Here is a 13,317-nt window from a genome sequence, read left to right on the forward strand (position 1 = left end):
GAATATTGGAAGGTGGTTATCTTGGAAAAGATATCAGAATCATAGTGTAGGAGCAACTAAACATGGGGCTCTAGTGTGAAACTGGCTTTTCAACACTTTAGTGGAATTGAGCATTTCAGTTTCACAGCCTAATGTACATTTTCATTCCCACTCATTCTTTAAAACCCTTCTGGATATGAAATGATGACAGCCAACCATCTCTGGTTTTCTCCAGGTTAGACCTTGACATGTTGCGTGCATGACTGTGTTCATATTCTGAGATTTCCACTGAACTATTGCCTAGAATGCCTGTGTATTTACTAAACTATAACTTTTGGTTTAGACCACTCTATAATATAGTAACAGATTTCTTTCCTCCAGTATGTATTGTGTTGCACTGATGATTTTTAATCAATATTGAATGGCATTCCGAGCCCTTTTCTAGATTATTTTTAAGGGCATTTACAACAAAACCTTAAAAACATCTTACTCTTTTAGGCTTTTCACAGTGATTATGAAGATTATGCATTCTCCTGTTTCATCTCTCTTAGTTTTTGGTCCATGACATCACTTCTTCCTCACAACCCCATTATGCAGTTTTTCTGGAAGCATTTAATGAGAGAATTGTAAATCATCTTTCAAAATTTGTCATCTAACCCTATATACACCACTGACTGCTGAGAAGTTTGAGAAGCTTTTCTTATTACTTTGTTTCCTGCTTTAAGTGAAGGAGAATACCTTAAAAAAAATTACCTCTGCTTCCCCCTTCAGCTGTGTGTTTAGTGCCTTTTTTTTTTCCTTTTCCTCTTCCTTCATTATTTTCTTATTTCTGTGTTAAAAGTTGTTGTGGTTCCAAATATGGTGAAACATTCATTCCCTTCATTGATTCACCTTCTCCTGTGGAAAACCTTGCAGAAGGATGGCATTGTGCATTTTATTTTCCTTTCATTTGCCCTGTTTCAGAATGAGGTTGACACTATGCCAGATTAGTATGGTAGAAAACCCCACAAAATCCAAATAAAAACCAACCCCCCAAAACAGCGAAAATAATGTTTTTTCTAGGTGCAAAGCTTAATTAAAATTAGGAAAAAGGTAATGCATTTCTGCTTTACTGTCAAATTTGTGCCTACATTTTCTCAAATCCTTCCTGCCTCATTTCCCTGCCCGTTTTAAAAACTAGTACCATCTTTCCAGCATGCAGTACTCATTTAATCTGGAGTTTGATCCAGAAATCTCCAATTTCAAATAGGCTCTGGATCCTGGTACTTGTATTAGCAAGAGTACCTGTACCTGTCTTATAGCAAGAGGCTACATAAGCATTAAAAATGCACAGCAGGTGTCGAGAGGCACAATGGGTTATCTACTACATGAACAACTTGCTGACTCTGTCTCCCAAATATGTGAAGCAAGCTATCATAATTCCATGACAGGATGAAACAAGTAAATTCACAAGTTAATGACAGCATGCATTGTTCGCAGATCCTTCTGCATATGTATAAACACAAACTATTAATTACTGTAATGGCCCTGGCAGGGTGTAAGTGGGCTATGCCGAGGCCTGTGTTCATCACAGCAGCATGGACAGCATTGGTGACTTTATGGCAACTCTTGCAAATCCTGGTGGCTTTCTGTGGACTTTCACTCCTGAAATGATGCAAACACCTCGAGGGCCTTGCTTTCCTCTAGTGATCACCGAATCATTTTAAGAGCAGGGAAAAGCCTAGGAAGTCCTTGCACCATGTTACTTCTGAAGGAATGGATTTCTTAGCAATGTAATGTTGTTAGGATGCGGGTTGTTTTATGTGGGCTTGGTTGCTTTTGGTTTGTTTTGAGCCGGTCCGTTCCCTTGCCCCAGCCGTCTTTCCGAACGAGGGGAGCGGCGCATCCCGCTGAGCTGTTTGTCCTCCCGTGCCTGCGGTTCCATCGGCGGTGCCCGTGTACCGTGCCACCCGCACGCACCGATCGGGCTGACTGCAGCCGGGCAAAAGCAGCAGCGAACCGCGGGCCGTGAGGAGGGGCGAGAGGGGCGACAGGGCCGCCCTCGCCCCAGAGGCCCCGTGAGGGGGCAGAACCCGGAGCCACCTCCCACTGGGAGGCAGCGCCTGGCGAAGGGAGCGAGAGCCGCTCCTCAAAGCGAGGCTGCCCCGCGCGCCCCTCATCGCTCCGGTAACCCGCGCGGGCGTTGGGGCACGCCCCCCTCCGCAGCGCGCTCGGCGCCGTTGGGCGCCTGCTCTCGGTTCGGGGGAGCGCGTGCGCAGTCTGCGCCCGACGCTGGCGCTCCGCCACACGGGAGGAGGCGGGCCAACGGGGCTCGACGCGCATGCGCGGCCAGCGCCGGGCGCCCCCCCCCAAACCCCCGTCCCGTAGTGTGTGTGTATGTGTGTGTGTGTGTGTGAGGGAGGGAGTGAGTGAGTGAGTGCGTGCGTGTGTGTGTGTGTGGTGGCGCTGCTAGCCCCAGCCCCGGCGAGGCCCCCGGGCGGAGCGCAGCCCGCAGCCCCTCCAGCAGCCGGAGCGGCTTCCCCATCCTCACCCGCCCCCGCTCATCCTTCCTCTTCTCGCAGGTGAGCAGGGCTGTCGCGCGGAGGAGGAAGAGGAGGGGGAGCCGTGCGGTCAGCACCCGCCTCCGCGGGGAGCTGTGCTGGGACTTATTGTCCGGCTCTTCGAGGGAGGAGAGAAAAGGAGGTTTAGCCCCGGCAGGCACGCCGGGCCGTGAAGGGCTGCCGACCGGGGATTGGAGGCGCACGGTTCCCTCCCAGATCCGGGGAGGGTCCCGGCGCCCACCCGCCACCCCTCCGCCGGCCGGCTCCTCTCTGAGCCGCGCGATCTGCTGCCCACCTGTCGCCCGCCGCCTCACACGGGGGGCGGCGGGGAACGGGGCGCTGACCCCGCGGACCGGGCCGGCGGCTCGACAGCGCCCTCTCCCCCGGCAGCGTGTTTGGGGTGTGTGTCGCGTGACGGCGTTGCCCGGGCCCCACGGCCGTGCTGCAGGATGGAGCGGTGCGTGGCTGTGGGGCGAGTCTGGAGCGCGCCTCCAGCCATTTATACTCTCCCCTCGACGCTACCGGCGTGAGGGGCCAGAGAGCGGGGTGGGGGGAAGCTGCTCCCTTCGCTCTGTAGAGGGGCCTCGGGGTGTGAAGCGGTAGCCGCACACCGGCGAAGGAGGTGTGAGGTGTGTGTGAAGGGGTAGAGCCGTGTTCCCCCGTGGGTCACTGGGCTGTGCTACGGTGGAGCCTGAGAGGGGCCCTAAGAGGCGCCAGGGAGGAGGAGGGTGGGTGTAGCTGAGAGATAGTGCTATCCAGTCAGCCTTTCCCGGGAGACTGGGACACCTTCCCATTAAGTGAAGCCGAGTTAACGTGATAGGAAGTGCAGGGCAGCAAGACCCCGGGCTGGGTCAGAGCACACGGGTGGGGTTGAGAGGGGTACTCACGGTGTCCACACCACATAATGTTTGTTTTATATAAAATGGGTAAGTTCAGAGCTCCTAGGATGTATTGCCTTGCTGTAGACAGAGATCTGCTTTAGAAGGTGGGCAAATAGGTGCTATTTGACATCATGAGTGGTTGGTGTATTTCTTTCCTGTCAGCAGGTACTGGAAAAGCAATTAGATAAATTTAAACCGGGATAAATGGTGATGATAGGCAGTAGTTTGAAGTCACTTGTCCCCATCTGTTTAATAGTAATTACTAGCTTGGTGAAATTCTGCGGGTATGCTTATCTGTTTGAGAGATCTTTGTACTGGCAAAAGGTGTCTTTGCACACAGGTATTATTCCTGTCCTCCCCTTCCCCTTCTGTTCCTGTACTAAACTATGGGTTTTTTTAATCAGAGGAGATGGGGGGCTATTTCTTATCAAATAGGATAAGGCAATCACATGTTTTGTAGCCCTACAGTTTTTGAGTTTCTTGACTGGAACATGTCATGGGATGCACAATGATTATTTTTTCTTATCACTGCCTGCCTCTGCAGCTGACTTGCTTTTAGTAGTATTGTGGTGACGGTTTTTTTGTAAGTGAAATCGGCTTAACTTTCTTTTCCTGTCAAACAGTGGTTTGCAACATTTTTGATACACAGACATACTGTTTTTTTAGTGGTTGTGCACATTTTTGTTTAATGAACTTCAACTCACTACCTTTTTTTTTTTAAATCTTTACTGGGTCTCAGCAGACCATTAGAAATAATACATGGACCAAAGGTTGAAAACTACTCACCCTACTGATACTTTTGTATTACCTCTATACAAATGGTTTAATTTTTTACCCTATTAAACAACATCATGTGTCGGGAAAATGCATTGTTTCCCAGAGACTTCTTTTGACAATGTAGATGTATTTTTTGTCATGTGTTATTGTAAGGGTTGGTATATCTGATAATATTACCAGAGGACTTCCACAGGCAGCTCTACATGAGCTGTACTGGCTTGGGCCCTACTGCTGTACATTTGGGTGCCAAAACTACTTAGGTCAATTGGTGCCATCAGGTACTACAGTGTAATAATACAGAAGTTGATACGTGCTTGTGACCTCTACGAGCAGTGTCTCAAATTACTTTGCAAAATAATTCAAGTTTCTGGGATAAATAACTAAAGTGCATTTATGTTTGGTGGTTTTGCTGTTTGTGGGTTTTTGGATTTTTTGTTTTTGTTTTTTTCCGTAAGGGAAATCTTTGGGGCCCTTAGTGACACAGTTTAGTGGTGAACTTCTCAGTCCTGGGGTAATGGTTTGACATAATGATCTCGGAGGTCTTTTCCAACTTAGTTGATTCTATGATCTCTTGCAGAAGCAAAACAATTACTGTTTTGTGCCGCCTCTGCGGGTCCCTGCTTGTGGGTAGACCAGTCTTTCTCAGAAGTTTGCTAGAGCTAGGTCACTTTAATTGAAAGAGTGCCCTCTGGTGACATCTGTAGAGAAGCACTCCTTTGCTTTTTCAATATTCCTCCCAACAAGCCTGGAGATGTATTCTGCACTGAAATGCTATTGTGGCATGGCTGACATGGGGGATGAGGAGTTGCTTGCAAATATATGTGGAAGATGTACAGCAGTCACTTGGAGTCTGTTAGTCCTCTTGTGAAATACTCTACCTTGTAATTTATTTTACTGTATTTTGATGAGAAATGTTTGATTCCTTAGTCTAATGGAGAAAGAAAAACAACCAACCCACAACCCAACAACAAAATAAAACCCTCTTCATGAGGCTGGGTGGTTTACTGTCAGATGTTTTTCTTCCTCTGAAACCTGCCTTTGTACAGATTTTTTTGAGAGATCCCTTTCACACTTGTATCTTGCTGATGACTGTGAAGATTAAAAATCCCAATCTTTAGATATATTCTTAATCTTGATGCTGCTCAGCAACAGTGAACAAAAACGAAGACACAGAGTTAGCTCTAATTTCAGTTACTCTTGTAAACTGTGATTTTTAAAATTGTCTGTATTCATAATAAACATCTTCAAGACTTCAGGAGGCTAATGAAGTCTTAATGTGCTAATGTTCTCCTTGACATGTTTTTGAATATTAAAAGATTTTAATTTATAAGGACACACCTCCACCTTAAACAGTTTCTTCTTCTGGTTTTGGGTTTTTGGTTTTTTTTTTTTTCCTTCTTTGAGATTAGGATTAATCTTTTCCTTTATGTTTGCTTGGAGCTGAGTCATGTGGGCTCCTCCTTTCGTTCAATAGAGCTGAGTTGAAAACTTCCTTTAGGGGTGGGGAGTGTAATTTGTTGTATTTTATTAAAGGATGAGACATCAAAGGCATGGCATATTTCTGATCTGAGTGTTGTTTATAGCCCTTGTTAGCAAAGATACTTAAAAATGCATTTTCAAAATAATGAGAAAACATTACTGTCAAACCCTTTATATTTAAATACCTGGAACTGCTGCAGTAGAAATAATCTTTTAATATTCATGCACGCATAGTATTTATTGCTTTAACAATGTCTTCATGTTTTGTGGTCTTCATGTTTTGTGTCTTTATGAACTAATTACCCTGAAAGACTGCTGAAGCAAGAGACTCTTGGTGTTACAGTTGGGTGTTTTTAAGTAGATGGTCTGTATGCTTAGTCCTCTAGAATGTGTGGATGTGTGACTGCAATTCTTATTCCTTTACTCTTTACTCCTTAAAGGCCCCATAGGACTCCAGGTAAAATAGCATTGCAAACCTTCTTGTGGGCAAGCTGGTACAACATAGTATTCTGCCAAGCAGAAAGGGGACATCTGAAGTAAGAGCTACAGCAAGGCAGTTGTGAGGTGTCAAAGAGCTTGCAACTCTTGCTGCTGCAGTGGCAGTTCAGTCTCTAGGCTAAGCTGGTGGCAGTAGCTTTATGCGGTTGGGTGGAGCCATGTGAAGTGAAGAAGGTAGGATGAAAAAGGAGAGGGTGGCCTGGAGTCACAAAAGGGGAGGACATCTTCAGCAGCATGGCATATACTGAACATTGGAGCTTTATGCTGTGACTTTGAAATGTTAACATGGTGTAAGTGATGGTCATTGAACCTGCTTGTTGGGTGAGGAAGAGGTAGACTGTTTCCTTTCTGTGTTCCAGTTATAGGAGAGTTGGTTTAGAAAAATTGACTCATTCACTGAATCTTAGTGCATCGCAGAATAAAGTACTGGGAATTCTGGTGGACTAGCACGAAGGCGTTTAAAATACAATGTTTGTGACAATCATGAAAGGTTTATGTTTGCTTTTTTGGGCTTGCTGTTCTGAGGTGTGCCACTCTCTAGTACACTCACAACTGCTCTTTTCAAACCTCCTTAGAAGCTTCCAGGTAGGTTGTAGACTGTCATGTGGCACAAATGGTGTCTTTCTTCAATCACCCTTGGACATGCCTTGACAATGCTCTCCGAATCCTTACTATCCTAGCTTTATTGTTGGTGTAATTTTTTACATGGCTGTAACTTAAGTGCACAGAAATTAGGTTCCATTCTTGTTGTGTGCCTTTCCATAAGGATAGGGTTCACTTTTCCTTCCTCTGTCTGTGTCTTATGGTCCTGACAAGAACACAGTAGAGCTGTGGGGCAGTAATGCTGGAGCCAAAAAGGAGCTGTGTAACTTGTAGGTCCCAAAAGCCTTGCCTTTATTTCCATAGGGCCGCACCAGTCAGGCTGTTTTTCTGGCTCTTTGTGTCAGCATTAAGTGCATCAACAAGTCAAGGTTTCCTGCCCCAGAAGATCTCTGGCTTTGCTGCAGTGTGCTTTTCTGCCTGACACAGAGAAGCTCAGCAGCTGCTTAGTCAGAATATCAATAAACATGCTTGTGAGCCCCTCATATGCATTATATTTGTGATTTAAGAACCTGCTTATTTCTCAGTGGTAAAGAGCAGCCTCTTTTTGTTCAGATTAACCATGTAACAGTTGATCTCATGCCAAATCTGGGGTATGAGCAATGATTTGTTTCTGTGTGATGGTTAAGTGGAAGCCCTCCCCTTTTCCCTCGCTAAGGCAGATTTGCTTGTAGTTCCCTATGATAGGATTCATCCTGCAAACTCATAAGAATAGTTATTTATTGTGTTTCTTTGAGGTGTCAGGCTTGTGACCTGTTCTCCATGGCTGTTTCAGAATTTCATTTATATGTATGCATATGGATTCATTTCATAGGCAATGTAAGCTTTAGATTGCAAGTGAACTGGGAGAGGCATATGCTTGCCCTATTTGCTCTGGTCTAACTGGGGAGACTTTAAGTCTCCCCAGTATGTTGAAGGTGTGACCACAACAGTTATGTAGCTCAGTGCCACATCAGCATGTAGTTGAGATTTAAACATGGATTAGAACAAGCTGGCTGAAATTCAATCCAGATAAAATATACATAATGATGTGGATGTAATTATCAGCCTTCCTAATTGGAGGAGTGCATCTGCCATTAGTTAGAAGCGTTAGTGCCCTCTGGTGACTTTCAGTTTATTAGTTATTGTTCTCAGCAATTGTACTGAAGCAGTAAAATCAGGGATGGTTTGGGGTTTGGTTTTTATTTATTTATTTTTTTAGTCTTTGAAAGATTGAGACCTCCTAACCTGATTAAAGCTGCCTAGAATTTGAAGTAGTCTCCTCTGCTCCTCCCATTGTTTTAGACTGTTATAGCAGTTCCTAGTGCAAGTAATGAAGCGTAACTTGGGGAGAACCTGAGTCAGTTAAGGAAAAAAAGAACAGTATGCCCAAGAATAATCAGAAATGTCAGAGGAGGAGACTTATTATTAAGCTTGGTATGGAGTCCTCTGCTAAAAAGTGATCAGCCCAGTTTAGTGATTTCTTGGAGCTCATGAATCTTTTCAGTTTTACTGCTTGTACTATATGTCTGTTGGCTGCCTGAGGGCTGAAGCGCTCAAAGTGGAAGATAAAAAATGTGTAATGGGGGATTGTAGAGAAGAAATTTGGTATGTGTAACTCCAAAGAGATTTGGAGACAAAATGTGATGCAGAAGGTTTTGCTGTCTTTGGCACCGTCTCAGTGGGAGCTGGTACTTTGGGGTATATATGTGTTACATCTTTTTCTCTTACAGAGCTGTGGTATTGGCAGCAGTTATGCCTGAAGTGGCCCGGACTGGCTATCAACTCTTTGGCCATTGTTGGAGTAGTGTGACATTAAAAGCTGTCTGATTTGTGCATCCCTCATTATTCATTAAGGGACAGCTTTGAAACTATGGATTTGGCTCTCTTCATTGAGATCGGTTCAGACTGATCATGCTTTTGAAGTTGATCTTTAAAAAAGATTTGATCTTTTTTAAGTTGAAGATGTATTTCTTAGATAATGGTGGCTAGATAAAACTGGCAGAGATCCTGAAAAAGTGATCTGAATGCACTTTATAAATTGAATTGCTTTTATCATGTTATTCAGGTGCCCAGGGTTAGGGATAATTGTCTAAACTACAGTATTATATTTTCATTTAGATTCAGAATAAGTGGTGTAATGTCACAGAGTGACTGGATTTGGACCAATAAGTGAAGAAACAGGACTAGTAAAGAGCACATTTTCTGCCGTGATACAGCCTTTTTAGATTAATGTGTAGGTAGGCAGAAGCCTTCACTGAAAATCTGAAAGTCACAATTTACTAAGTTTTTCTTTGTAAGCTTCATGTCCAGATCTGTGTCAGAAGAGGCATAGAAGCACAGGTTGACTTGTGACTTTTTAGTTTCATGTAGAACTTGAATTTATAATCTCTTTTAACAGGTTGTGTTTCTAGTCCACTTGTTTTATTGCTAAGTTTTTTGTTTAATCTTCCAATTGATCCTAAGTTCTGGTACCTACTTGGTAATGTTGGTGTCCTATGCAGTTCTAACTAATTTGAATTGGTTTGTAATTTAGTTAGGTAGTGACCATGCATGCAGTGGGGCAGCTTGTTTATTGATGGCTCACTTCTCTCACTGCTATGGCAGAAATACTAATAACTGCATGAAGGAGCTTACCTAGTTAGGGCTTTTTCCCCTCTTGCCTTGTTTTTCAGTTTGATGGTTTCCTCAAACTGTTTATTCTTCAGCCATACAAAATCTGGCTCTGATGTCATGGCAGAGAAAAGGAATGAAAAAAAAGCAATTAAAAAAGCAATGACTGGCAAGTATAAAATCAGAGTTCCCATAAAGCAACTGAAATCACCTAACTGAATTTGTTGTCCCTTTGTGTGATTTATTTGAGTGCTGATTTCTCGTGTTAGAGCCCAAGCTCGTCTCTGTCCTGAATCTCTAACTGGGTTTGCAAGTCTGGGAGCCTGTATGAAAACCTTTTGAGTTTCAGATTTCATGCAGAAATATTTGAGGCATGATAGGATTGTTGTGACATTTCTGAGAACTTTAGCATAAAGTTAAAATCAGCAGTCACTGCATCTCTTACAGTAGGCTGATTTGGGAATAATGTTGGTGCTACTGAAAACTTGATAATACGGTGTTTTTTTTATGATCAAGCAAAAAGTAAATCCAGAAGCCTGTAAAGTATTTGGGGGATTTCAGAAGCATTTGCAATATGGTATAACACTCGTGTGAGGTGTCAGAATGCTGCTGTTCTTTAGGTGTACATCTTGGTTTTCAAAATGCACATGAATTGTTTGAAGTGCTAAATCAATAAAAGAAAAAAAAAAGGATTTGGGTTACTCTCTTCCCTATTAATGCATCACTGTTTTGTGCTGTCACTAATTAGTAACTCTAAGATAATGAGGTATATTGATAAATCATATGATTAAGTGGATGACTCATAGTCATTGTATTTCCTCCCCTGCTCTGTCATGTAATTAACTTTCTCTGTGTGGTTAAAGGGCGCATGAACTGTGCTGCCATTGCTAGCAAGTCCAGACCACTTTGCCAATAGCCTTGTCTTTGAGTACCAGCCAGTTTTCCTATGTGCTTTATTGGTAAGTATGCTTGAGTAGTGGCAGCTATCTCATCTATTTTTAGCATAATAGTCACATACATTTAGACTAACCAGCGTGTTTGGGCGTTAGTTCTCAGGCTTGTCTGTGAAGTGCCTTTAAATAATTTTTATATTCTTATTGATCAGACTTTTATGGAAATATGCCAACATGCATTTTGGAAAGGGGTAATGTACAAGAAGAATATAATCTATTGATTTCAGTCGTTCCTTGCAGTTGGGATGATCTTCAAATATCTTCTGGAGCTCAGAGTGCAAAATTACTGGAGGCTTAGCAAGATTTCTTCTTAGCTGGACTCTAAACTGAGAACCATGGTTCTGAGAAGCATGAACATGGTGAAGAGTAAGCAGCCTGAAACTTAAGATGTTTGTTAGGACAGGTAAAACCTGGGTTTTGTAGGTCTGCCTTAATATAGGATAAGAATAAACATTACCTAAGTATAAGGCTTTTATTATTTTTTAATATGCTGTACATGGATAGTATCAGGTGTGAAGTTTCTAATGAAGCTGGTTTCTAATGTTCCTCCATAGCAGAAATGTTTTTGCTATTTTCTGTTTGAAAAGTGCTTGACTGGCCACTCTTTGCTGGTTGAGTACCATACTGGTTATACATAATTTCTTTTAATCCTCCTTTGTTGTGGTTTTGCTGGGTTTTTTTTGTTCCTCCTCCTCCGCCCCCTGGTCTGGGCCTATTTTGGATTAATTTTGAACTTATTTTGCTAGTTAAGTCTTTCATAATAGATTTTGGTATTCTTAGTTATGTGCCTTGCTAAAGGTGCTTTTCTCCTTACTAGCGAACAAAAACTTTCTTTCTGATCCAGTTATGGTAATAATAATTTATAATGGTACTTCGAACAAGTTCATATTGTGTTACATTGGACAAAGTCTTCATTACAAATGTGCCAGAGGTAGTAGTACCAAATCTTAATCTCGTTATGAAACTGTGATTCTTCAGTTATTTTTAAATACCTTTTAGCTCTGCTAGATCTACAAAAAAAAATTATTTTGTATGTGGAAGTTGTTCAGCTCTGCAGGTAAGACCTGTTTTAAGTGTTCAAAGTGTCCACCCAGAATACTTCTAAGAGAATTTGGAGAGGAAAAAAATGTTAATAAAATTGTAGTCAGGAGATCAAACAAAAAGGCAAGCTTGATACTGTTTTCACGTGAGGTGGCTGCCAGATGTACAATGTTTTATAAAATTGAAGGCATATTAAAGTGATATTGAAGAAGTGGAAAAACTAGTTTTGAGGTACAGTGTTTATTTACCTTTGAAGAACAACAGCTATTCCTAAGTAGATAGTGTGCTTTAGGACCTGCTTGCAGATAGTGCTTCCTCGATTTCAGCATGTAATGGCTTGCCTTTGCACTTAATTAACTTGATTTTTTTTTTAATGTGGATAGGGTCTGTGTGATGATAAAAACTGTATTTCATGCTGTGACTTGTGTGTGATACTTCTGCAAAGTCAGCCTTGACTCCTATCTGAAACTGTCTAGTGGTGGAAGGTCTTCTTTGCTGGGATGTAGTTCATGTCTCAGAAAAGGTAATTTAACTTTCTTAAAAGAAGTATTCATACAAGTCTGTGTGTGAGCTAGCATTCAGGGGCTTAGGTTTGTTAGAGGGTTATCTAAAAATGGCCTGTTAGAGATCAGCAGTCAGACTTGCTTTAGTTTCTTCTCTCTTTGATAACAAATGCTGTATCACTAGAAGAGGGAAAAGGAGTATCTTCATATTTATTGTTACATGTTCCCATATATTTTTTTTTGTATATACAAAGGTGTTGAAGTATTTAAGGTAACATAATGCTAGGGCATCTAGAAACTTACAGAAGATCTTGTGGTTTTGGTTTTGTCCTGTGAAATTAAGCACCTTCCCTGTTCAATTTGATTAGCTTATGGGAGAAAACACCCACAGGTGTGAAAGCAGAGTTGTACAGTTGCAGCATGTGCTTGTTGTAAGTCCAAAGCGAGCATATGCAAAATGGGTATGAATTCTTAAACAAGTTTATACTTAGAGTAACAGAGGTATAGTGCTAATGATTTGAGGTTGACATAGTTTTGTTGAGGAATAATTCTTAATCTTTTATAACTTAGTTATAAGACATGAAAGGGATTAATTGAAAGGCTATTGCTGAGACCAAAAAGCCTTTTATAAATTATAGCTTAGTGAAATCTGTTGGGCAGATAATTCAGGGGTGTGTTGTATTTGTTATGCTAAGTTTGATAGACATAGACATCTAGTTAGCCTATGTTAAGTGATACTCTTAAAAAGGGAAGCTTGTTTGATAAATAATGCAAGTAGCTAACATGAAAGATATCTTGCTAAGGTATTCTGTCCACAAAACTTTTGTTAAATCCTCTACTTATTTGTAAACAAAAGTAAATTGTAGAAACATTGAAGGCTTTTATTATATCAGCTGTACCTATTTAAAAAAAAAACAAAACCAAAACTATCTCTTTCATGACTTTAAAAAAATTCCATGGTTTTACATATTTACCTTTATTCTATGAAGTCATAGTCTTAAGGGAAAATGGAATTAGGCAGTAATGGCGTTAAAGGATATGGACAGAAATGAGATCTCTCCAGTGAACAGGAAAAAAGACTTTCTGTGCTGTCTTGGGATATGCTGGAGTTTATGTTGCTTTTATGTGTCATATTTCTGTGTGGACTGGTACTGTCAAGAATACCTTCTTGATTTTACTCGTGGAAGTGAGGGAGGGAAGATGGGGAGAAGTGATGGGCTTCAGGAATGGAAGTTTTTGTTGCAGGTCTCTTTCTCGGGTGTCCTCTTTCCCTATTACATTCCAGGTCATTAATGGAATTGGATATTGTCCCCCTCCCCTCTTCCTCCCCTCTCCGGGCCACAGGGTGTGTTTCTGTTGTCTTATCGGACTGGCTCCTTGATATTTCTTTGCAGCTTTTTTTTTGTATTTATGATTCTCCTAATGTTGGTAAAGTGCTTTGCTTACAGGAAGAAAATTACAATCTTTTGGCAAA

General features: G+C 42.0%; 1 protein-coding gene across 3 annotated transcripts in view; it reads left to right on the plus strand.

Moving 5' to 3' along the window:
- The first annotated feature begins 2,422 nt into the window (after positions 1-2,422).
- Positions 2,423-13,317, plus strand: part of RALGPS2 (Ral GEF with PH domain and SH3 binding motif 2) — a 120,115-nt gene continuing 109,220 nt past the window's right edge. For 2 of the 3 annotated variants that reach the window (XM_005150197.3, XM_013129354.3), the window contains exon 1: positions 2,423-2,540. The gene's annotated coding sequence lies outside the window, so the exon portion shown is untranslated. Of the gene's footprint in view, positions 2,541-2,816; positions 2,977-13,317 lie in introns of those variants that run through there. The other variant, XM_031050209.2, reaches the window with a different exon arrangement.

Source organism: Melopsittacus undulatus, chromosome 6 (genome assembly GCF_012275295.1).
Source record: "Melopsittacus undulatus isolate bMelUnd1 chromosome 6, bMelUnd1.mat.Z, whole genome shotgun sequence".
Classification (NCBI taxonomy): domain Eukaryota; kingdom Metazoa; phylum Chordata; class Aves; order Psittaciformes; family Psittaculidae; genus Melopsittacus; species Melopsittacus undulatus.